This window comes from Lissotriton helveticus, chromosome 8, assembly GCF_964261635.1.
Source record: "Lissotriton helveticus chromosome 8, aLisHel1.1, whole genome shotgun sequence".
Taxonomy (NCBI): Eukaryota; Metazoa; Chordata; class Amphibia; order Caudata; family Salamandridae; genus Lissotriton; species Lissotriton helveticus.
Window position 1 is genome coordinate 26702727 of NC_136069.1, and position 26889 is coordinate 26729615.

Below are 26889 nucleotides of genomic sequence, written 5' to 3' on the forward strand. Positions count from 1 at the left end.
TCCGCAGAAATTGTCCTTTAAACCCTATCTTAGACAATATGCACCAGAGAAAGTTCCACCCCACTCGATCAAAAGCTTTTTCAGCATCTAATAGAATCATGCCAAGTGGGGTGGATTCCGTCTCTGCTACATCAAATGCAGTTATTGCCATATTAACGTGTATAGTAGTATCCCTGCCAGTTATGAAACCATGTTGATGTGGATTAATGATTTGAGGCATAATAGGAGCCAGTCTTAATGCTAAAATGTTAGCAAAAATGTTGGCGTCTGTATTTATTAAAGAAATGGGGCGATATGACCCTCTCTCTTCCTTCGGTTTGCCTTTTTTCAAAAAGAATATTATTTTTGCCCTATTCCATGACCTAGGTGTCTTACCTTCTAGGCCTACAAATTGTATGACTTTCAACAATAGTTGTTCAAGCTCTGCTAGGCAGAGTTTATATATTTCTAGGGGTATGGTGTCCTCACCCGCCGCTTTTCCTGCGGGTAATAGAGCTATCGCTAGATGCAATTCCGCCATTGTTATGTCCTCAGACAGTGAGTCTATCTCTGGGCAATTCTGAGTATCCCCGGTATACTCTTCCACATATTTATATATGTCGTCTAAATTATGGTCCACTTCTGGGGTATATAGGTTTCTATAGAAGTCGGCAAATTGTTCTAAAATATCTTGAGGTTGGGTATAAATTTTATTGCCAGCCCCCCGTATACTTGTAATAGTAGAGTTAGCTCTGTCCTCAGCAACTTTATAGGCCAGAATTTTCCCAATTTTATCGCCCCCCTCATATTGTGTTATTTTACATTTATGCAAGTTATTGGTGCTTTTCTGAATACATTTTGACTTCATTTTATTTTTAATTGAGCAGAGTTCAAGGCCAATTTCTATACTTTCTGTTGCATTATGCCGGAGTGCTGATGATAATTGTTCTTCTAAAGCTGTTATTTTCGTCAACAATTGATCGTTGTTTTTTTTGTTTTCATAATTTTGCCTAATTACGTAAGCCTGAGTGAAGCCCCTAATGCTTGCCTTACAAGCATCCCAAACCATATCGGGTGAGGCTGAATTGATATTAATGCCTATAAATTCAGTAAGATGTGATTTTAATTGCGTCATAAAGGATGTATCTGAAATCAAATATCTCGGAAAGGAAAATGGTCTGGGGGTAGTTCTAATATTTATTATTTTGATTGTCAATAATATTGCATTATGGTCCGATGATATTCGGGGACATACGGCCATAGAGCTGTTTTTCAGTAGATTTTCGCTTGCTAGTGCCATATCGAGCCTAGAGCATATTTTATGAGGGGCGGAATAATATGTATATCCAGGATTATTAGCATATAAATGTCGCCAAGTGTCTTTAATATTGTGTACACGGCATAGATCAAGGATAGATAATCTAGTTTTATGCATCCTTTGATATCGCCCAGAGCTGGTTGTATCAATTCTGTAATCCATGACGCAATTAAAATCCCCCATAATGATAAGTTCTCCCTCCAAACCCAAAAGTTTAACATTCAAATAGTCAAAGAGGCTAGGATTGTCTATATTGCAACCATAGACCACACATAGAACGTATTTAACATTTTCGCAGCTTATCTGTGCTATTGCCCATCTGCCATCTTTGCCACAAAAAGTCTGTATTGTCTCGGCCCTGAATCGCATGTCTTTAAGTATAGCAACCCCTCTTGTAGATTGTCCGAAAGCAGAGCAAACTATGATGTCGTACCCCAGATGTTTAAGAAGTTTTTTATCCTTCCCCGCAATGTGTGTTTCAGATAATAAAATAATATGGGGGTTATGCATTTTCAATTCCTCTTTAACCAAACACCTTTTGTTCTTGCTATTGAGCCCTGCTACGTTCCAAGCTAAGCATTTTATTTCATACATCTAGAAAGTAAAAAGATTAATTCCTTAGTTTTTAAGCATGTCTTAAATTTTCCAAAGTAAATTTTATGAAGTCCACATAATCTCATATATAGCATATTTTTAGTGTTGTTGGCGTACAAAAAAGACCTGGCTTCGTAGTATGCAACCAACCTCTCATCCCCCTCAGCCTGCAAACAAGTTTTCATAATTTTTCCCCTCCCACCCTCAACCCCCCATATAGCGGAGACTCCCACCCTCCAACCCCCCACCCCCCTAGTTCTTACCCCAACCGGGGAAGAACCATCCCTCTGCATCTGCTGCCGCTGAAAGGGCAGCTTACGTGGCGAGTCGCCCAGAGAAGTCTCTCCCATCCCCTACTTATACTGTTTAGAATTTGTCAGTGGATACATATAAAAGATAGCCTGGGCATTTGGCATTTGACATTTGGCGGCTTAAAAATTACAAAAATTGCAGAAAAAGAAAAGATATTAATTAAACAAATTTAGACGATTTAAGCAAATTGTGTCGCCCACCCCTACAGCCCAAGTACTAAGTAATGTCGATTTCTAATAATTAATAGACTACAAAAGGAAAGTAAATGAAGCAAGTAAATTGAGCTAGACTAATTCTTAGTCTTATTCTTATTCTTGTTCTTGCCCATGTCAATGTCGGCTAAATAGGCCTCTGCTTCTTTGACTTCAAGAAAAAAGTGTGTGTGGCCGTCTTTGATCACTTTGAGCCGTGCTGGTTCTTGAAGGAATGCCTGACCTCTGCTAGATTTTATAGGATCTATTAGCTTTCGAAGCATCCACCGTCTGTCCATTGTTTCTTTGCTGAGATCAGAGCGGGCAAAGATTGAAAGCTCACCAATAACTACGGGAGTATTAGGGCGGGCCCTCTGCCATATGGCCTGGCGTAATAGAAAATTTCCAAAGAAAATTAGAAAGGGGCGTGGGAATAGGCTCTCCCTATTTCTCTGTATCAGAGGAAGGCGATGAGCTCGCTGGATTTGTGAATCCCAGTCCCAATCTGCTAAGTCAGGGAAGGCTTTCTGGAATAGACCTATTAGGTACGCCCTCGGATCAGCACCTTCTGCGCCCTCCGGCACGCCAAAAAGTTTAAGATTAGAGCGTCTCTGACGATTCTCCAAATCTTCAATTTTTTGTTGAAGTATAGCAAGCTGCGTTTCGTGTTTGTCAGTTGCAGATGTTGTCTCTAAATTAGTTTCTTCCAGCGAGACCACCCGTTGTTGTAATTCCTCAATATCTTGCGAGAACCCCCTAAATTTAGTGGTAAGTTCTTGTAGAGTAGATTGAACTTTGCTATTGTCCTCCCTTAGTTGCAGATAATGCTCTTGTGCTTCTGCCCGTTGGTTGCTCAATAGTTGTAGTATTATGTCTAAAGAGGTGGGATCGGCTGATTGTTGACTTGAGTTTTGTTCAGAAATATTTATATGTTTATTTATCTCCACATTAATAAGAGAAGAGAAAGGTTCTGAAGAAGGACGGGTGGTGGGGGCTGCTATTGCTGCAATAGAGGTTGCAGTAGGTTGTACCGTGTCAGCTTCTTCTATAGGTGGTTCCACAGTAAGCTCAGACCCAGACAACATCAAATGTGTAAGAACAGGCGGTGGTACGTAAGGTGTGTTCAGTGTACTAGATGGTAGATTTAGTGTAATATCTGAGGGGCAAGAATCTAAATTAAAGGGTCTAGCGGTGTCAGGTAAAGCCTCTTTATTAGATATAGATTCTGTAGGGCTCCCCCCTGAGAGTCTCCGAGTCATATTTTTGACTAGCCCCTTTGCTTCGATCCATCTTCTTAATGGGCTTTGGTTCTGTAAAGCTTTAATCGAAGTTTGACAATTATTGATCATATGTTTGTTCAATACACCACCACCTTTGCCGCACTTCTTTGCCTTCTGTTTTATTTTCTGTTTTCGTCCTTTTTTCGTACGTGCTTTTATTACGTTGTTCAGATAGGCCTCCTTTTCGCCCTTCTCTCCCAATTCAACTTCAGTTTCTGCGTCAATATCTTCAATATCTTCAAATGAGCCTTGCTCCGTCTGATCCGTAACCACCTCCGCCTCCGCTAGCCCATCAGCTTGCCCACCAGACTCAACCCCTGCTTCTGCCTCTGCAATATCCATCAAAACAGCAGTGTTTAGTTTGACGAAAGAGGTTGGGGCCATAGTATCGCCAGAGAGTATCCGACCCTCTAAGTTCTGATTGAGCTGAGGCCCGTCTGCATCTGCATCTGCTCTGTCCTTCTTTGTAGAGACAGACAATTTATTATTCACTAGATGTGCAGATTTTTTAGACATAGATGTACTGTCAATCTGCCCCTCTGCGCTGACAGCCTCGTTCCTGTTCTCAGTCTCTGAGCCCAGATTTGCACTTATAGGGTCTCCCCCCCCAGCTCCCCCTCCTGCTTTTATCAGTAGCTTAGTTTTAGCCAGCAATCTGGCAGCGCTTTGGTTAACTTTTTTTAAGGGCACATCAGGGGGCAAGTTAGGGGAGTTCTGTACCTGGTTCTCTGGATCAGAGTCCATACTGTCCTGGCGCCGATCACCTGGCAGCTCAGGGGGAGCTGTAGACGCTTCAGCAATAGCAGGTTGCCGGTTTTCGTTTTTTTTCTTCACACTAATTTCTTTCATCGTGCCTCCTTTAGCATTCTCCAATGAGGCAGTTCCAGGAGCGTCTGAGGTCGCATCTGAGGGCGTTAAGACGCTAGAAACTACCAGCGTTTGGGCATTATTTTTAAGTATTTTTATAGCTGGAGAGAGAGCCACAGCCACAGCCGGAAGAAGAGGTAAATCTCCCGCAGCACCCGCGTCTCCTGCTGGGTGTCTGCTGTTTCGTGTAGTCCGCGGGAACCTCTTCGAAGACATCCCCCTTCTCTGCCAGGTGTTCGCAATTCGAGAGTAAAGCCCTGACCAGCCGAGCCCGGATTCCCTAAGCAGACCGAAAATCGTCCGCCGGAAAAGTTCAGCAGCGGCAGTGGCGGTGAGCATCAGCAGCGTGTCTCGTAATAATCCTCGTAGATTGCGCTGTAGCTGCTTTTTCTCACAGAGCTCTGCTTTTCTCACAGAACATCCCTCCTTCGCGCTTTCGTCTTCTGTGCTTCGCTGTCTGTTCTCTTCTCCTTAGAAATGCACCGCCTGCAATGTTACAGCCCTGTCATGAACGCCATATCCAGTCGCTCATTGGGGATAGTTGGAGAGAAGCCTCCGGGCGAACTGCTCACAGCAGATCCTCACTCCGCCATCTTGGATCCGCCGCAGTCTAACTGCTGTGTTTCATTTTAGATCAACTTGAATACCAAGGGGTAATTGAAACATGCACCTCGTCCATGAACAATCCTTTGTTTCCTGTTTCCAAACCAGACAATACATATCGTCTAGTTTTGGACTACAGACATTTAAACTCTTGTTGCAAAACCTTTGCAGTACAAAATGCACAAAGTGCAGCACTGATGAATAACATTGTGCGCAAAATATATAAAACTACATTAGATATTTCAAACGGTTTCTTCTGTCAAAACATTGCACCTGAAAGCAGGTATTTTGCCGCTTTCTGGTTAATGGGGACACAACGACACTTTTGTCGTCTCCCCCAGGGATTGAAGAACAGTCCTGGATTAATTTCAGCCAGAGTAACAGAGTTACTACAAAAGTATGAGGCATTATCTTATGTCTATGACATCTATCTTACAGACGATGATTTGGATAGGCACTTGAACAGGGTGAACACCATAATACTTGGTTTCGCCTCTGAAGGGTACAAATTCAATTTTAAAAAATCAAGAATTGCCCACCTCAACGTCCTACTTTTGGGATACGAACTATCAAGTGTAGGCAAAAGCCTAGCAGCAAAGTTTTTAGTGAAATGTGCACTGCTCCATCCTCCAAAAACGCTGAAAAACTTACAATCAGTTCTAGGATTCCTGAATTTTGGAAGAACTCACATTCTATTTACGCAGAAAGGGTTAAACCTCTCTATGAATTAATCAAACGTGACTTCAAATCCTAGAATTGAATGCGGCCCTAGATCACAGGAGTTGGTTTAGGGGAATCCAAAAACATCCGATCAATATCTCTACTTGACACCGGCACAGTTTCTATTCACTATCAAACAGGGAAACAGATCTCAAGGTGTTAGAAAAATGGCCAGAACCAAGGGCCATATTATCAAGAAAGGGCGATACATTATCGCTGCTTTTATTGGCAGGAAACTACCGCTAAAGCGGCGATAATGAGCTTGATAATATGCCCTTGTGAATTCCCATAGAAGCCCAGGTTGCGGTGTTATCCTGGGCTTCTATGGGAATTCACAAGGGCATATTATCAAGCCCATTATCGTCGCTTTAGCGGTAGTTTCCTGCCGATAAAAGCGGCGATAATGTATCGCCCTTTCTTGATAATATGGCCCCAAGTCTTTCGACTGGATCATTATTCTGCCTAGGCCCAGCCCCTGATTTAAGTGGCTGTGCTGGTAGAAAAAGCAAAGAGGCCTCCCCATTGAGAGTCCTCACAAATTTGGGATCAGTACGTAAAGAGGAAGAATCCCCACAAGAGGAGACTGGGGGAAATCTTCCAGAGATCCACCCAGCCTCTTGGGGAACTATGACCCTCTACCTCTGTGCTCACCAAATCAAAAATCCCATCCCCAGCGTCATTCTTCACTATACCTGTGCTCAAACCACACCTGTAATCATAGACAGTTATTCCAAATCTGTAAACCCCTTCTTGGATGATGACAGCCTAGAGTTCGTACTTCTGATGTATTAGGAAAAGGGGGCATATTAATTACTTCTGGGGACTCAAACTCCGACCTAAATGAAGGATGGAATTCATCGCTCTTCTACTTTTTTAGGCTGAATAATGGGAGTGGACTATTCAAGAGCGAAGAAAACCCATGTTTTTAGACTTACACTTCATAATACACGGAATCCTTTTCTTTTTCCCCTCCTGTCATTTATTGCAACCCAGAAGGAGGCCCCTTTCAAAAGAGAAACACCATCCTCTTTAGCCATTGATATTTTAGTACTAGGAGGGTCATCTTGTGAAACTACAACCTCATGGGTAAAAGGAACATCTTTTTTAAAAATCGGAAAGATGGGAATAGGATTCTCAAATACAGATACATTTTGCCATTTAGGCTACACTACCTTGATCTCCGGATATATGGTTTGAGAATGAAGAAAAGGGAATGTTGACAATCTCCTTAGTGGCCTAAAAAATACCATTGGATTAAACAAGAGGAGTGTCCCTAAGTCCATCATAATCACCTGCCTGAATTCCAACTTCTGCCACCCCATTTACTGGTCCTATGTTAGTCTGGGAAGCCTGAAAGATCATTCCAATGCCCCTTTCTTCCTTCTTTAGACATAAGCCAAGAGAAGTGAGGTGCTGTACCCCCATGTGAATGGGGGACAACACGTGATCAGAATTAGCAACTGATCTATCCTGCAAAGCCAAAATCAAGAATAGGACCATCTACACAAACAATAAAATATCTGCTTTGGCCCTCCCCCCACCTAGCCCTTCCCGTTCCAAGGTCAAAGGCTGTACGAGGCCTTGAGCCACTGTGGATGCAGACAGATCACAATTGAAAGGTATCATTTAGCCCAATAAAGACATCCTCGAAGATGGCGTACAGCTACACAAAGCCGGAAAAGGAGGAAGGCTAGGTAGACAACTCAGAGGTGAACTCAAGACAATGTCTGAGACACCATGTGATTTTAAATTACCTCAAGAATTCACTTTTTGTCTATGAGATCGGTAATGTCCAGCAGAGAATAATCCTCCAAAACACCGGGTCGCCGCTACACGCATCATCACAGAATCCACCATAAATCCCTCAAGAGGCCTCCTTAAACAGCGACATTCCTGGCAAAGGGCCAACATCTTGGTCACCGGATGGGGCCACAGGAGTCCTAGGCCGATTCTTGGAATCCAACTTAATACTAACAGTGTTCATCTCAGGAACAGCCTCTATGTACATCTCTTCCACTGGGCGACATGACTTGTTGGAGTGGCTTGGGGAGATGGACAGCACTGGGCTGTGAACAAATCGATTAATCTGACATGAAACGTGCCCTGGGACAAAGCCGTAACTAAGCTCAAATCAGCTTCTTTATTTGCACCTGAAGGCACCTCCAGTTCCTTATTTCCTGCCCCTCTCCCTCTCTTTGAGAAAAGGGACAACACAGAGGGATGAGATTTCAGAAGAGACAGATATGCCAAATACTTTTTTTGTTTTTTTAAATTTGGGATAGTTAATGTGGCTAGCAATTGGACTAGTTGGGCCAGAAGTAGGGATTAAATGACCAAAGCGCAGAAGAAAGGCTAACTTTATGACTTTCCGAATTCACAAAGGGCATTTACGAGAACTAAAGTTAGACTTTTGTCTCAGTTTTGATCTCAGTTAAACTTAAGACCAAAACTTATTTTTAACTGAGACCAAAACTGAGACAAAAGTCTAACTCTACTACTCATAGATGCCCTTTGCAAACTCCAAAAGTCGTAAAGTTTCACTTTCATCTCAGTTTATTGTTGTCAATTGGGCCTCTGGATGGGAATTTATAAAACGAATGTCCATAGACGCCACGGGCTCCCAATGCCTGCTTTTTTGCTTTTCCTAATCCCTGCTGCCCCAAAATTGGCATTTGCGCTAATTGGTGTAAATCCCCTTTCTAGAGGGCGTAGCAAGGGCATACAAATGTAAATCATCAGTGCGCGTGCAGGGAGCAGAGCCTGTCCGAGGCAGAAGCCACACAAACCCAATGCCAGCGGTCTCCACACTACCGAGGGGGGCCTGCAGCCTAGGTGTCCCCAGCACAACCCCACGGATGCCCTCAGTTCATCTGAAGTCCAACAAGGCCCGCTCCTTGCCACCTTCACCTTATGAGAAGGAACTGCTTGCCACACTGCTTGTGCTGCTTTGCCACCCAGTGAGCACTTCTGGATTTACTGCTGCACACCTGCTCCTGGTGCTCCGCTACTGCTTCAATTTGATCTGCAGAGGATGTGGGAGTTACAGTTCTGTCCCTCTCTTGCCTTGCTCTATTTCACCCGACCCATGCTGCATCACCAATATGCACCGGTACCAGTGAGCCGGGGATGAGGGAGCGCCAAAGTGAGTCCAACAGGATCAGAGCATGGCCAACAGACCTGCCGACTTTTCAGCCGAAGATTAGGCAGAGACGAGGAGAGGTAGTGCAGAGAGCAGAGATTACAGAAGCGCAAGCCTGGGCCACTTTGCAGGTGCCTCTCTCACAGACGTCCACCTCCTTGCACGCCATCTGGCTTATGAGGCGTAGGAGCCGCGATGCCTGAGTGGCCACCACCCAGCCCCCGCGGGTCAGAGATGGGCCAGAGATGTGCTGTCTTCTCCGCGCCTCCCCACCAGGCAGCACCAATTTCCACACTTCCTCACGCCATGTACTCCTCACTCGGAACTGGAAACATGTCACTCCACTTCACATCAGCATACAGCCAACCTTACTGGATAAAACTCCAGTGGAATGTGTTCTGTTTCAGCCGCTGTAGTGTTGTGGCCTGGGACCGCTTCTAAAAACAATCCATGTGTGGAGGTGCTGGGATGTGTTACGCATGGAAGGTATGATAGGAGCGTTTGGTGTATGTATGAATCAGTGCGATCCTGGAGCAGCTACACTTCCACCGACATGTTATAACCTACTTTTGGGTGAACCTGGAGCGGATACACTTCCACTGACACTTTAGACCCTACTTGTGAATGAACCTGGAGCAGGTATACTTCCACTGACACTTTAGACCCTACTTGTGAATGAACCTGGAGCAGGTATACTTCCACTGACACTTTAGACCCTACTTGTGAATGAACCTGGAGCAGGTACACGTCCACTGACACTTTAGACCCTACTTGTTGATGAACCTGGAGGAGGTACACTTCCACGGACACTTTAGATCCTACTTGTGAATTAACCTGGAGCAGGCACACTTCCACTGGCACTTTATACCCTACTTGTGAATGGACCTGGAGCAGGTACACTTCCACTGACACTTTAGACCCTACTTGTGAATGAACCTGGAGCAGGTACACTTCCACTGACACAGTAGACCATACTTGTGGATGAGCCAGTGAGCAGACGCACTTTCACTGACATGTTAGACCTCACTTGTGGATGAGCCTGGAGCAGGTACACATCCACTGACATGTTAGACAAGTTGTACAAATCAGCAGTTTAATTCACATGCCGACACGAGCAGCAAAACACCTCCATTTTTCTTCCGACTACCACTTAGGCACAACGCAATGAAGTCTTTGAAATAACCATGCCTGAGATGGTCCTAGTTTATATGTGTGTGTCTTTAAGTTGTTTTTTCCACTTTCTCTTAAAGGTACAAACATAGAGGAAAGCCTCCTCTTACAGGTATCGCACCTTATCGAGTACGTCACTTAGGAACGCATACATAATGTATAGAGCTCCTTTTTAACTCACTTTCCACACATAGGTCCTGACAAAAGCCAGAATTAACACGAGGCCTGGCTGAAACTAGTTGACCACACCGGGTGTGGAGGACCATAAGTCTCTTCAACCACATCCACTAGCGTTGCTTTTAATACTGCCAAGGGCCCACAAATAAATTATCCTGTGATTCTGGGACCCTTAGGACAGTTTTTACATTCACTCTCAACACCATCACTGCACACTCACTTGACACTATCCGCTCCACTGTAAACAGCTGTCGCAGCACACCTGAGGCACACTTGGGGCCTCATTTATGAAAAGTGACGCATCGCTGCGTGAAAACAGCGATGCGTCACTTTTCACTGCGCTCTCCCTGCGACATGATTGATGCGTCATATTTATAATATGACGCATCATGTCGCAAGGAGTTACAGATACGTCAGTATTTCTGACGTATCTGTAGGCGCAAAAGTGACGCATTGCTGGAGTGTGTCACAAAAGTGATGCAACTCCAGCAATGCTTCCTTTCACATGGGGAAAGCCCCATGTGAAAGGGCTTGCGTCAGTTTTACGCCTGGTGTGAGGCAGGCGCAAGATTTTGACGCAACAGCATCCTAAAAGTGACGCAGTGAAATCTCGTAGATTTCACTGCGTCACTATTACGAGGCTTTTGCATGTGAACGCCCCCTCTGCATACATTATACCTGACGCAGGTATGATGTAGCGCAGGGGTTTACAAAGTGTCGCATCTGCTTAGATGCGTCACTTTGTAAATAGTGCGCATCAGGAGGCATGTTTTACGCCGCCGATGCGCCACAAAAAGTGACGCATCGGAAGCGCAAAACTCACACACGGCCTCATAAATGAGGCCCTTGGTGCCTTGGGTGGTGCCCGATGATGAAGCATGCCACCAGCTAGATTGGTGGGTGAGGCTCTTCATAAAAACAAATATGTTTTTCTGACATGCACGACATGAGCATTACTAGTATAGCTACCGCTTTCATAAATCTGCCGCAGTTAGAAGTTGTTACCAGTGAATACATACCCACAAATGGCTGGAAGGACGGACCAACAAACTATCTGGCGATTCAAAATGCAATAAACAAACAATGTTTTCATTTGTCACACACAAATGACCTAGCAGAATTCGTAACAGGAAGAGGGCCACCCGGGTTGGCAACATCATATATTGGGCATAAAACCCAGCCCTATCTCAGTCAAGCACTAGGAAGGAAAGCACTTAAAAACATTATATGGGCAAGACTAGTGCCCCTTCAAATCAAAGAGCTAAACCCCGGGTGGAGGTCCCTTGAACACAAAACAAAATGCAGACTCTGTAACTATAAACACAAATCTCTGCCACACATGATTTGCTGCTGTCCTGTGATGCTTTTGCCCCGACAGATCGTTTCGGTACTTTTCTCCTGTACTCTTCCATCGGACCTGGCCAGGTTTGGGAAATACATGGCCGAGCTTCAAAATAGGTTTATAGAAGACGAGGGGTTAGGCAAGATAAAAGCCAATTCAGTTCAATAAGCCAACTTTCCCCATTAACCAGACGGAGAAGATATCATTTTAGTAATTACCAAATGTATAGATATATATACTTATATATTTATTGTCTTTTTATATACTGTTTTGAGAGTGTTGCATACAAATGCCTTCTTTTAGAATTGCTTTTTTTTTTTTTTGCTAGTTCTCTTTTTAAACCTTCTTTTAACTGGCATGCAAGATGTATTGCAAATGGTTTTAGGTAACTGTGCAATATAAATAAAAAAATTCATTCATTCATTCGTTCATAGCCACAAATGGCTGTTTTTCTCAACTCAATTTCAAAGTTTGTTTATTTCAACTGTTAGTTTCTATGTGAACATTTTGAAGGATCTACACAAATTACTTCTTGTTGGATTCAATACTTTATCAACTTTGTAGAAATGTTTAGCTTTCCGGTATCCATTATTGGTTTCACACCCATTTATACCACTAACTGAAAGAAGGTGGAAAGCACAGTGAAATGCCAAAAATGTGTAGAAAATGTTGGTTTTCTAGAAAATATCTGCCTGTTCCTGAAAGCTGGGAAGATCGTGATTTTAGCATAAACCTTTCATTGATACAATTTGACTGGAAAAAATTAAACGCTTTCTTCTGCAGCACCTTTTTCCCATTTTTGCTCGCAAAAAACAAATTTAGCTTTATTTTGCCTAATTTCTGTGCCCCCTCCAGTAGAATCCACAAACCCTGGGAGCCTTTAGAATCCTCAGGGTGTTGGAAGGAAAGGATGCAACTTTGGCGTGGATACCTTAGGTGGACAAAAGGTTATGGGGTCCTAAGTGCAAACTACCCCAAATAGTCAAAAAAGGCGTGGCACAGGAGGGGTAAAAGGCCTGGCAGCAAAGAGTTTAAAGTACAGCAACACGTTAAAGTCTATGTTAATTAATTAGAACTTCACTCTTGATATATGACCTTATTAATACATGTATATCACCATGTAGTTATGTATCCACCGCCTCTGTTCTTCAGCCGAGGGGGCGGTGGAATTGGTGTCATTTATAGAGAAACGTTGGGGCTCCTCCAATTTAAAATTAGGGAGGTCTCGGGCTTTGAGCTGATGGGATTCTCTATTAAAGATCATGAGAGTACACTGCTTACAGGCGTGTTGTGTTATCGTCCGCCGGGCTCTGTATCCTCCCTATCAGATTTCATCGACGTGATATATGACCTGTCTAATACCCACTCCAAGCTGCTGGTCCTAGGGGACTTCAACCTATGGCAGGGTGGTCCGCTGGATGGTGCGTTTACGACACTCTGCCAAGCTCTTGGCGACATTCAGCTGCAGCAATTGGTCCGATCAGCGACTCACAGGGGGGGTCATGCCTTGGATTTGGTCTTCGCTGACGCACAATTAGTAGTGGTCAATGACATCCTATGTCAATACTGGACCGACCACTCACTGGTTGCCTTCTCCCTCCGCATAGGGGTCCATCTCTCGGGGGAAGTTGGTGTCGGACAGGCTAAACTGGGCAGACCTTGGTCCCGGCTACTAAGCTCATCTTCGTCGCTTTCTCTACTACCAGATAACTTCTGCCTGAGTAACTCGGTGGAAGAAAGTTATCTTACTTTGTGCCGGTCTATTACTAACACGCTAGACAAGGTTGTGCCCCTTCGTAAGTCTCGAGGTAGACTGAACCGGGCTTGCCCCTGGTATACGGAGGAGTTGCGGCAGCTGAAATTGAGCTGCAAACGTGCTGAGAGAGCTTGGAGGAAGCAGTACTCGACCTCAGCAAGGGCCTCGTTCAGGCTGGCACTGCAGGGCTACAAGGCGCAGATTAAGTTGGCTAAAGCGGCTTTTCTGGAAACCACTCTGAACCAGGCGCCTAATAAGTCTCAAGCCCTGTTCAAAATCGTCAGGGACTTGTCCCATCCCGTGTGCGTGACCAACACGGTCGTTGCGTCGCAGGCCCTGTGTGACTCCCTGGCGGGTGCTTTTGAGGAAAAGACTGCTAAGATCTTAGATGGCTTAAAAAACTCTTTGCCTCCTGCTCTCGGCCTGGGAGCTCCGGCTAGCCCGTCCAGTCGACCCCGGCCGGTTGTCTCTGGCCCTGGTCTGGGAGCTCCGGATGGGTTACCCAGCCGACCCCAGCCGAGTGATCCAGCTCTTAGCTTGGGCGCTCTCGGCTTGGGAGCTCCGGCTAGCCCGTCCAGTCGACCCCGGCCGGTTGTCCTTGGCCCTGGTCTGGGAGCTCCGGACGGGTCATCCAGTCGACCCCAGCCGAGTGACCTAGTTCTTAGTTTGGGAGCTCCGGACATTTCTTCCAGTCGACCCCAACTAAGATTTTTTCCCAGTCCCTCCTTTGAGGAATTTTGCAGCATGGCACACACGGTATCATCGGGTTCTCCGCTCGATCCACTGCCTCCCAAATTCTGGAAGGCATTTCAGGTGGAACTTTTCCAGCCTTTATATTCCATCTGCCTCCAGTCCTTGGATTTGGCTATTGATCCCGAGTGCTGGAAGTTAGCAGTAGTGTCTCCTCTGCTTAAGAAACCAACGCTGGATCCTGCCTGTCTTTCCAATTATAGACCAATTTCCTTGCTCCCTTTTCCTATTAAGATCGTGGAAAAATGGGTGACCCGCTCACTCTCAGGCTTCCTGGAGGAAATCGGATGGTTCGATGAGTCACAGTTTGGCTTCCGTCCTGGGCACGGGACGGAATCCGCACTGGTTACCTTACTGGACAATCTTTGTTCGCGTGTCGACAGTGGTCGGGCAGCCTTCTTAGTGCTGCTCGACATGTCGGCCTCGTTCGACACGGTTTGCCATCGGACCCTCATCGGGAGGCTTGAGGAGTGCTGGGTCACAGAGGGAGCAAGAGACTGGCTGGTATCCTATCTCAGCAGCCGGCAGCAGTTGGTCTCGCTACCTCAATTTCGATCGGAGCCACGGAAAGTAGGGCAGGGGGTCCCACAGGGCTCGGCCATCAGCCCTATACTCTTTAATTTGTACCTTCGCCCTCTGGTCCAGCTTATAAAATCTTTTGGTGTCTCGGCTTTTAATTACGCTGATGACACCCAGCTGGTTTTCTCTCTGGAAGGAAATAACGCGGTCCCGTTGGAGACTTTCCACTGCTGTATGGCAGCCACAGCGGATTGGCTGCGGGCCAATTCCCTTCAATTTAACAGCACAAAGACGGAGGTGCTCCCCTGCTCCATGGACCGGATCCCGCGGGTACTCCCAGAGAACTTTTGGCCTGCAACTTTTCCCGAGCCAGTGTCGGCGGCGGAGTCAGCTTGTAACTTGGGGGTGATCTTCGGCCCAAATCTACAGCTTGACATGCACGTCAACAAGACCATCTCTACGTGCATGATGCTGCTACGCATGCTGCGTAAAGTCCTGCCCCTCCTCCCCGCTCAGGCTAGGCCGGAAGTAGTGCGCGGGACCATACTAAGTCGTTTAGACTATTGTAATGCGCTACTTCTGGAGGCTCCAAAAAATCTGCTGGGGAAGTTACAACGGGTGCAGAATATGGCCGCCAAGCTGGCTCTTTCTCGCCCTAACTTTAGCTCTTCTACTCTAGCTTTAAGAGATCTACACTGCCTACCGGTGCACTTGCGTGTATTGTATAAGGCGGCGTGCCTGGTGTTTAAGGCGGTACATCGACAGGGTCCAGTGCTCTTGCAGAATATGTTTGCCTGGTACTCTGCCTCGCGGCCCCTCCGCTCTTCTTTGGCACAACTGCTTGTGGTCCCGAGGTTTCAGAGAGTCAGGATGGGTGGCCGCTCATTTAGTGTTGCAGCGGCCAAACTGTGGAACTCCCTGCCACTCTCTTTGAGAAGCCACAGGGATTACTTTCCGTTCAGGAAAGCCTTAAAAACGCACCTCTTTCCTAGAAATGTCTGAGCAGTGAAAAGTGTTGTTGACCGAAGTTCAAGCGCCAGGATGCCCTTTGGGTGACAGGATCGCGCTTTACAAGTACACCTACAATACAATACAATACAATCTATATATTTTCCACTTAACTCCTACTGTAAAAAAAAGTAAAAAACACATTTGAGTCTCTCCAGTGCACTACCCTATCTTTCACCCTAGACCCCTCTCAATATATCCTCTACCTCCACTCCCAAACCTCATTCTACAACTATAATCTCCAAAATAACCCTTTCTAGACTCTTCCTTCCTCTATCCGTCCGTGCATCACCCAAAATCACATTTTACTACTAGGATTTCCCAGATAACCCTTTCTAAATACTTCCCTCGTGTATCCCTCCTTACATTCATCTGAGATCTCATTTTAGTACTCTGATCTCCCTAATCAATTTCTAGAGACCCTTCCCTCCTCCATCACTCCTTTACTCATTCCAAACCTCACCCTACTACTTATAAATACTTTCCAGATTCTTCACTCTTCTATCCCTTCAGTATCCTTTCCAATCCAACTAACAGACGCACATGTCCACTGCTCAAATTAATTCATATTTCCCTCTCCTTTTTTACAACTAATCCTTTTTGTGTTCTGGAGAAGCATGCTACTCGCCCAAAAACGCTTTGATGCCTTGTCAGGGGTAGTAAGCACTATATAAATAAAATTACAATATATTTGTGCAGGTGAAAACGTTGCCATTGTATTATTAAATCTCTCACTATTTGAGCATAGCCTACTTAAAATTGATTCAGTGTATGTGTAGTATCCTACATTTGTAAGGTTACACCTCGTGCTCTGCCAGTGCCTGTGCTCTGGGCTCAATAAAGGAATCATGATGTGCCTCGGAATGTCGGGACACAGAGAGGTGAAGTGACATTTGGACATGGGCTGAGCAGCAGGCAGTCTGCTCCTGGTGGGGCTCTCATTCACTACTTAACTACCTGTTGTATAGAACTATACTACTTGTTACCGGCATGAGTAAAACACCTTTAATTGCAACCTTCCTGCGTGGACCTCCGCACTACATTTATTTGGCGACGAGTTGGCGAAGAACCTATGTGTTATGTGCGGATCTCAGTAACCTGGCTACCAAAAGGGGAACTGGAGATGGTGCAATCTACAGAGAAAACAGTCGCGACAACCACAAGAAGTACACAAGGAGGGATCCACAGAAACATGAAGAAGAAATATGTGTGTTCCACACTGAACCATGAAGCCGACAACAAAGAAGAAACACATTTTTAACAGAAAAGAAAAGAAGACAGCAACACAAGTATGATGAAGCAATATGCCGTTCAGCCCCACCAGTGTCCTCACCATCAGACAGCCCTATCCAAGGTGTGTTGTGCTCATCTACTCTACATTATTTGGTAAAAGTATTAATCTCTACAGCCTGTACTATGCCTTCTACAACTTTCAGTCACCTGTCTAATCCACCTCTATTTCAAAGCTGTGGTAAGAGTATGTGGTCGTGGAAGGTATGTCTCTTTTCTACATTAAGCAGTATGGGAGTTTCAAGTGTCTGACCAGGAACTGATGGCTGATGCTGTTGGATTGCGTTCCATGCACTGTGTGATCCTGTGCACATTCTGCAGATTTCCGTTTCGAGTTGCACTAGTGTTGGATGCTGTGTTGGTTCATGACATATTTCTGAGGTGGCATCATCTAATGTCTCAAAAATCTTTGCCTCAAACATCGTGCTGAAATCACCCTTCATCTACGTTGTTCCTGTGCTTGTGAGACACAAGGCTGCTGTATATTTGCTAGGGATAACGTTGGAGGTATTTGACACTGTGGACACATTTTGTGTCATTACCAAAAAAGGGAATGCTTACATGTCATCGTAGTGTTTATAGCTCTCTCTCTACAATGCTATGTGTGAGACAGCGCTCAATCTGACTGGACTGTTTTATGTGCTCATCCTAACCCCCGAGGTCAGTTTTCCTATAAAGTTTCTTCTCCTCAGTATTCAATGCAAAGCATTCTGCTTAGCCCTTGAATCAGTTACTTTGCCGTTTTTACTTTGCAGGTGCCGCTTACCTCCCTCTGTAGAGCCGCGCCGATTTCATCCACGAGAGCCCTCTGTGCTTTGGATCATGGACCTGGTTTGCTGATCTAATGTGCAGGCGCTGTGCATCTTACATGCCACCTTACTGTGATTTGAAGCAGCACTGAAGCTCCTGGACAACTAACTGCGCAACATGGGATCTTGGGGGCATATTATCAAGGGCCGTATCGCCGCTTTAGCGGGACTTTTTCCCACTAAAGCGGTGATAATTTCATCGCCCTATTAGCAAGCTGCCGCTAACAGCAGTTAGCGACAGTTTGTAGGCGATAGCGAGCGATTTGGGGCCCGTTTTGCATGTCAACGATATTTATCGCTCATGACATGCAAAGTGGGCGTACCCACCCTGTTAGCGACTGAAAGCCTATTGTCAACACAGGCACAGCGATAAAAAAAATTGCGCAAATATCGCCAAAAACTAACGCCTGCTCAGACCACTTCTTAACCTGTTTATCCAATGGGAGTTGGATATTCAGGTTAAGACCCTATTGGCGTTAACATGAATATCGCTGAATTTCCAGCGATATTCACTCATTGAGTCGCTATCGCCGGATATTTTATCGCATTTGAGATAAACGTTGCTAATAGCACGTTATCTCTGCAATAAAATCCGGCGATGTACGGCGCTAAAAAAAACTATCGCTAAGCTCATTTAGCGATAAATATCGCTAGTTGTTGATAATATGCCCATTGGTGTTTTCAGTGTCTATTTTCGGAGGAAACTATTCTATGTTTTGGCATTCCAATCGCACTCGGTGGACTTCTCATTCAAAATAAAAGTAAGAGTTTTACTTTAGATCTCTCTTCAGTTTTGGGCATTGCTCTACAGCTTTAGAACTCTGGAACATTTTAGGAATAAGAAATTGCCTATTACACAGTCGAGTCCTGAACTCGGTATGTACGTTTGTCCTTGATTTTCGAGCCCACATGCCCTTTTGGAACTCTCATTTCAGCTGTCAATGCATGAGGGTTTACAACTACATATTGCTACACTTGATTGTGGTTTCTTGCACCTTGTTATCTTTATCTGCCACCGTTTGTGACATTGCTTCTGTTTGATTGCGAGCCAATAGTGTGCTGGGATTAGATACAGTGTGCTTTCCAAGCTTCCTACGTATGATTGCCATTTTTGCTCATTACATTTTGCACTTATGGGTTTTGTGTTGGTGACATTCTATGTCTATGTGCCATACTCTGCTTAAGACAACTTAACAGCTCTTTATCTGCACATTTATCCTGCATTGGATAGTATGGTGGGTTCCCTTGGTTCATCATCCATACGTTCTTGGACTCTGGGTCACAATTCCTTCAAGGGTTCATTTGTACATTTCACATATGTACACCTTACACTTCTTTCTTCCCTACACAGGGATGGCAATGGGTTCCAGCCCCATTTGCTATATAGACATATATCTACACTGACTTATTAAGGGCACTGTTGCATGGGTCACATTCCCATTTACATTCACACAGCTTCCCCTACACAGGGTATAGTTTCATGGGTCACAGTTCCATTTACATTCACACAGCTTCCCCTACACAGGGTATAGTTTCATGGGTCACAGTCCCATTTACATTCACACAGCTTCCCCTACACAGGGTATAGTTTCATGGGTCACAGTCCCATTTACATTCACACAGCTTCCCCTACACAGGGTATAGTTTCATGGGTCACAGTCCCATTTACATTCACACAGCTTCCCCTACACAGGGTTTAGTTTCATGGGCCACAGTCCCATTTACATTTACACTGTCACCCTTATGCAAGGCGTCTTATGGGCTGTAGTCCCAATCTTTACACAGCCTGTTATGGCATGGGCTTTCGTCCCACTCACAGTGCTCCTCACCCTCCTGCCTAGGAGTGGAGGACGGCCATGGGTTTTAGTCCCATTGGCTGTTATTTCCTTTTTATTTTCTACTGATGTTACCTTGCTGTTTTATTTATGTATTTTACACTCAATCATTATATTGTATTATCCATTGGGAAATGGGGAGGAGTTTAGTGATACTGTATGTGGTTTACAACCATTACAACGCAACTTTTACCACGCAGTGCTGTTACAACGCAGGTTTTACTACGCATACCATTACAACGCATTACGCTGGGGGGGCGCTCTAGGATAGGGAATAAGTTTAATTTACTATCCAACACCTTCCCTACTATCCACGGGGACTGGAGTTGGAATAGTAAATTAAACTATTCACTATCAAGCAACCCCAAGTGTAATGCGTTGTAATGGTATGCTTAGTAAAACCTGCGTTGTAACAGCATGCGTGGTAAAAGCATGCGTTGTAACGTCATACATTCACTGTATGTGTCTCTTTGCTTCCTCTCTGTTTTCTCCGGTTCAGCTTTCCTATTGATGTTCTCTTCTTTTTCATCTTTGGAATCTGCACCCTACACATCTTTGTTGTATTCTTGTGTCTTCTGCCTTTCTTTGTCTGTGGTGTTCTTCATGTTCTCCAGTGTTCTGAAGGAGTTCTTTCCTTTTCTATTCCTTCAACTTGGGTATGTTTTCTGTTCTGTTTACATCGTGCCTTGTCCTTCTTTCCTTGCTTGCCTGCCTGGCCAGTGATGCACGTAGGGGTTGTCGTTGGTACGTCTATGTCTCTTTCTTGTACTGGTTTCTTCTTCTGCATTTCACTGTCTCCTTCTTTTGATTGCATTGTTGTAGAGGATGGGCTATTTATATTTGTATACTTACACTATTTATTACTTATACTTTGCCTCCTTCTTGTCTTCTCCCTTTTATCTCTTCATTCTGCCTTGCTTGCTCTTCTCTTTGGCGTTTATGTTGTCACACCGTTGTTCCTCCTATTCATTCTGTTCTTGGTTTACTCCTGTTACATTTCATTCTTATATTGCATTTGTGCCTCTTTTGGAAGGAAAGGGGATCTGAGGTATCCTGCATTGGTAATGTTTTGTATGTTACACCTCATGCTCAGCCAGTGCCTGTGCTCTGGGCTCAATAAAGGATTCATGATGTGCCTCGGAATGTTGGGGCACAGAGAGGTGAAGCGACATTTGGACATGGGCTGAACAGCAGGCAGGCTGCTCCTGGTGGGGCTCTCATTCACTACTTAACTACCTGTTGTCTAGAACTATACTACTTGTTACCGGCATGAATAAATCACCTTTAATTACAACCTTCCTGCGTGGACCTCCTCACTACAGTATGGTACATCTTTATTGTGATGCTTAGGATTTTTATTGGTGTATTGGGAAATAAAAGTATTGATTAAGAGTAGAAATAGTGTTTGCAAAAATGACTGGAAGTGAAGAGTGGTTCTTTATTTTATAATTTCTTTGTTGTTTGAAATGTGAATGTGTGGGCATTGACAGGTTTTGACCTGGCTTGTCAGATACATATTTTACGACAAACAAGTTCACATACTGGATTCACATTTGCAATTTTTTTTTTTAGGTGATGTTGATCTCAAGTTAAGAGAAATACTAAGGGAGGCAGGTGAGTGTGTCTGATTCAATGGTTATTTTTTACCGAACCATTGAATGTTTTTTAAATGGATTACACATGTATCTGATCCTAGTTTTCCCAGCTTACTGATGCTGTAATTTAGAGGTATGTCTCATCAGGTTCATGTCCTCACTGGAGCAGTACTCAGTGTGCCTATCTCAGGTTCAGAAAACCCTCTCACTTGGTGGATTTCGTCAAACCTAACAATGTTAAAAAAACTGTAGTTTTGTCCAAGTAGAATGTAAGAGTCCTCTTAGCAACCCTGGCATATGTTGCCACAGACATATTCTACATGTATCTGTCTGTGGGGTGCGATTCGCTTATAGAGGCCTAAAAATGTGTCTCGTCTCCCTGCTAAATGCAAAAAGAACAATTGATGGACAGAGTGCAGAACAATGTCCTACATTCACCCCAGTACAGAGATCTGGCCTAAAATCCATCATTTCTTTGCTCACCATGCCAGTCCATGCCATCCTGCGCCCAATGGGAACAGTCCAGCCCGAACTGCCAGGCCAGGTCCTCCCTGGACTGGTAACAAGCATCCTAGGACCGGTTTCTGTGTTTCAGACCTCATCAGCCGTCTCCTTGCTAGTCATCAAGGAAGCCGAGCTGCTGGGTGCTGATGCCCCGGGTGGAGGAGGGTGGGGTCAGGGGATACAGGGATATGGGGGTATGAGGCCTCCGATTTCGAGTTGGCTGACTCATCCCTGAGTGGCTGGGCCCAAATTTTGGAGGAGGGCTAGTGCCAGCTGGATGGACTGGGTTGTGTATCCTCATGGCCAGCCCTCTGGGTAAACTTTGGCACTTTGGTGATCTTGCAGGAAGAACGGAATGTGGCCTTGAAGAGGGGAGCAGCCATTGGGAATGGCACTGTGGACCTCCTCCCCCCGCTGCCTAACAAAGCACATCTCCCCTCCCCCAGAGCAACAATGACATTGAGCAGAGGTCCTGCCTATGCCCTGGGGAAGTATTAAATGGAGTCCAGCTGTGCAGAGCATTCACACCTGAGCCTATTCTGAACAAAGGTTTCCTGCGCTCCATGTCATTCTCCCTCTTCACTCAGTCTTTTTGTGACAGCAGATGACGAGGAATGGCCCGGAGGTGCCTTGTTGCCCTCTAAATGCATTCTTGATAGTATTTCAACTGTTATGGTGGTCTTATTTCACTATGCTTGTGAAATCTTTTGTATTAGTAATGAATCTTAATAGAGGCTTAATCCTGCCCCTGCTTTTCATTGGTTCCTGTGTTTGCCACTTACTTTTTCAACATTATTATTGGCTGTAGCATACTATTTCCTGTTGCTCTTCATGTGCTCTTTCTTATCAGTGTCCCGCGGGCCAAGTACTGTTTCATCCGCTTTTGTCAAACTGTTTTTTTAACCTGCACAGCGCTTGTGCTTTTCCTATTTTGATTGATTCCACCACAGAGGTGCTGTTTTGGTTTAACGCTGTCTAGTGGTTGGAATCCAGCTTTCCTCTTTGTACACAAGTCAGGCAATGCTGTGGATGTGTAGTGAGGTACACTGCTGGTAAACATTTTGTATCTGCTCAATTGTGTTTACATGCTTTTCATTACAGACTAGCACGTCTATGTGGCACGCCTGTGCTTCACATATTTGAGCACTTGCCCTCCCATAAGTAAAGGTTGCACTGGAGCCATTCATGTGTATGATTTTGCTCAATTACTGGCCGCAGGTTCTCTTTTTAATATTTAAATTTCAGCCCTGCATTATATATGTGCTCTGAATCACAAGGGTTTATCTAGAAAATTGACCACAAACTCCGCTTGTTGCTTTGGAAGCAGGGATCACTGCACATTTCACTCTCCAAACTTTAGAGGGAGGATTTATAATGGTTGGCTGGTAGTTCCAGGTATAGTCAAGTATTATTGGCCAACCCAGCTGGTAGTGGCCAATGACTGGGTCTTCGCAGACCTCCAGGAGCTGGCATATAGAGTGGACAAAGAGGCTATCGGTTTCAGAGCCCACGAGGCAAACCTCTACCAGAGGAGGAAAGACTGAGGATTGCTGACACTTACCCAGGCTGTGGCTAGAAGAAGGAGGGAGGGCACAAGGGTTTTGGGCTGGAGAGGCAAACTCACCAGCATGACACCGCTTTTGGACAGTGACCAGCTACACAAGGTGGGTGGATGAAGGGCTTCTCAAGCTGGGAACTAATAGGAATTGAACACTTGGGGGATGCCTGGCGGGACCAGCCCTTCATCTCATTTGAAACCCTGAGCCAGGAATGTAGTTGCGCATGTGGAAAGATATAAGTATCTGCAGATGGAGCACACCATGAGGAGGGGAGGAGCAGCTGCCAGAGGCCTCGCCTCAGGAGGATCATCTTCTTATGGAACACATCCCCAACAAGGCAATTTCCATTATCTGTCAGAAGTCGGTCAGCAATTTCCCTGATCCGCTGGTTGCACTGCTGGAAGCCTGGGTGGGGGACTTAGGCAAGCTAGAGGACGATGACTGGGTGGAAGAAATTCAAAGTCCCCGTGATATAGCAGTAAGGGCTCGGTTTAGCTCAGTTCAGCTCAGAATTCTACAAAGGTCCTACTACTCAAGGACCCGGTTAACCAAAGTTGGGAGGGCGCCCACATCGACATGTCTCTGGGGTGTGGACAAGAGGGTACATTTTTTTTACACTCTGTGGGAATGCCAGTTGATACAAGATAACCGAGGGGGGAACTGGGGTCATGTCCAGTGTATTGTCACCAGAGATCCCACTACACGCAAACTAGCTCCTACTAGCATTGTCAGGGGAGGAGTCCTGTCCTAAATATCCAAACATTTGTCTGTGGCTGGCTGCAGGGGTTGCCAAGTACAATATTGCAAATGTGTGGGGAAGTGCTGATCCACCAAGATTCGCAAATTGGGAGTCTGGTCTAGACTGGTGCCAAAAAGTGGAAAATATCATTTATCAGAGAAGGGGCTGTCCGAGAATTGGGGAAAGGTGTGGGGCGCCTGGCAGGCTTAAAGGGGGTAGTGACGGGTGGGGAGCATATTCCAGGGGACAGGCGACACTCTATGTTAGATGGGAACCTGCTGTATAAAGTATGATGGGCATTAAAAGTACCACATGATCCATGCCTTGTTTTGGTACCATTGCTTTGTAACTGCCATGTATGTAACACAATATTTGACATGTCTTGACTGTGTACACTGTATGATGAGCATGGTATGAAAAAAAAAGATTTTTAATAAAAATATAAAAATTCAGCCCTGCACTCGTCGATAGAGCATTTCCCTGCAGCCTTGTTGAGCTCCATGCTACTCCCTGCTCTCCGGTCCACAGCTCTTGCGCTCTGCTTATTTTTGCTGATTCCATCAGAGAGCCACTATTTTGTTTTAATGCGCTCTAGTATTTGGAACCTGGCTTTCCTCACTGTACACAAGCTGGGCAATGCTGTGGAGGCACAGCAGCTTGCATTGCCAGTAACACTATTTACTTTGCTCAATTGTGTTTACTTGTTTTTCATTATGGAGGAGCACATCTACATGCTGCACCGGTGCTTCACATAATTAAGCACTTGCCACCCCATAAGAAAAGTTTGCACGAAAGGCATTCATGTGTATGATTTTATTGAATTACTGGACAAAGGTATTTTTTTTTTAGGCCGAGCCTAAACAGAGTATGCGCTGTCAGGGGATCTGTTGTATGTGCGTATCACTGACACAACATCGATTCCTATAATATCGACCTACAAAATTATCAAGTCACTAATATCAAACACAAAAATATCCCCACCTAATACACAAAACTAAAATAACACAAACATCGATAACAAAAATTGTAAAAAATACATTTTGATGACAAAAATATTGACAACAAAAAAAGAACACAAAAATATTGATAACATTAAAATAACATATATTACAACTAAAACATTGATATGCATAATATCAATAACACAAACATTGATAAAATACATATAAACTATACAAAAAATATTTAAACATAAAAATAAACTATTTTCAATGATACAAACAAATAACATATATTAAACATTACAACCAAACGCTAAAAAAGTTACAAAATTAATAAAACTTAAATACAAACACCCACACAATAAAATCACAAATAAGTAAATAAGCAAACACTACACCATAAACAAAATCACAACTATCAAAAATATACAGACAGATATATTACATATATAAATAATATATAACATTTATTAACACTTTTATTTTAATTATATTACCAAACAAAATAAAAACAAACATTAAGTAAACATAATTAACATTAAATCTTAAATCATAACTACAAAAAAATTCAATTTAAATTACACCAACACAAACCAATAGGAAACGAAGGGCCCGATTCCGACCTTGCTGGGAAGCGCTCCGAACGGGATCCACAGCATGCAAGTCCGATTAGGAGCCAATGTTTCCGACCATATCGCCCCCCAATCCGGCCGAGCAAGTACGATGCGAGTATCCCATACGCACTCAGCGAATAGTTTCCAAATCTGTCCATCCAACTCGTCCGCAGCAAAGTCGTGCAGCGACCGAGCAAGTACGATGCGCGATTTATCACCCCAGGAAGACCAGCTGGTTCACCGCCGACCTCCGAAAATCCAGACGCACCTGCAGACGTCTCGAGAAGAACTGGAGAAACAGCAATACATCAGAAGATCGCACTCCTACAGGAACGTCATGACAGAATACCACCAACGCATCACATCCACCAATAGGGCCTTCATCCAGAACAAGATCCTTGCCAACTCCAACAACTCCAAAGAACCCTTCAGCGTCATTAAGAAATTCACCAACCCCCCCCCAGCAAACCTTTGGACATCACCCCCTCCTGGGATCTCTGCAACAAGCTTGGATCCTATTTCCATCTGAAAATCAAGGGCCTCTACGACAACTTCAATGAACAGACAACTGACTCCGAAATGACTCCCTCATCTAGCAAGGCCAGCCAGCCCACCATCTCCTACTGTACCCCAGTCACCACGGAAGACCCTGCATCGACCATGAAAGGCATAAACTTAGGAGCCCCCCGGACCCCTGCCACGCGGACCCCTGCTCCCACACATCTTCGAGAAAGCTGATGCCGCCATCAGTCAATCAATCAGGGAAATATAAAGCGCACTACTCACCCATGAGGTTCTCAAGGCGCTGGAGGTGGGGGGTGCATCTCAGGAGTGGCCGAAAAGTCAGGTTTTGAGGTTCTTCCTGAAGAAGTTCAGGATAGGAGAGCGCCTGATGTTGACTGGGAGTTCGTTCCAGGCTTTGGCAGCGACGTGGGAGAAGGCTCTTCCCCAGGCTCTGGTTCTGCGGATGTGTGGGGTTGTTGCTAAGGCAAGGTCGGTGGAGCGGAGGTTTCTTGTGGGTGCGTGGAAGGAGATTCTTTTTTTGAGGTATTAGGGTCCAATGTTGTAGAGGTATTTTTGGCGTGGGTGAGTAACTTGAAGGTTACTCTCTTTCCAACAGGGAGCCAGTGGAGGTCTTGCAGGTGTTGGGTCATGTGCTCCTGTCGTGGGGTACCGAGGACGAGTCTGGCAGCGGTGTTTTGGATGGTCTGGAGTTTCTGAAGCAGGGATTTGTTGATTCCCACATAGAGGGCGTTCCCGTAGTCCAGTCTGCTAGTG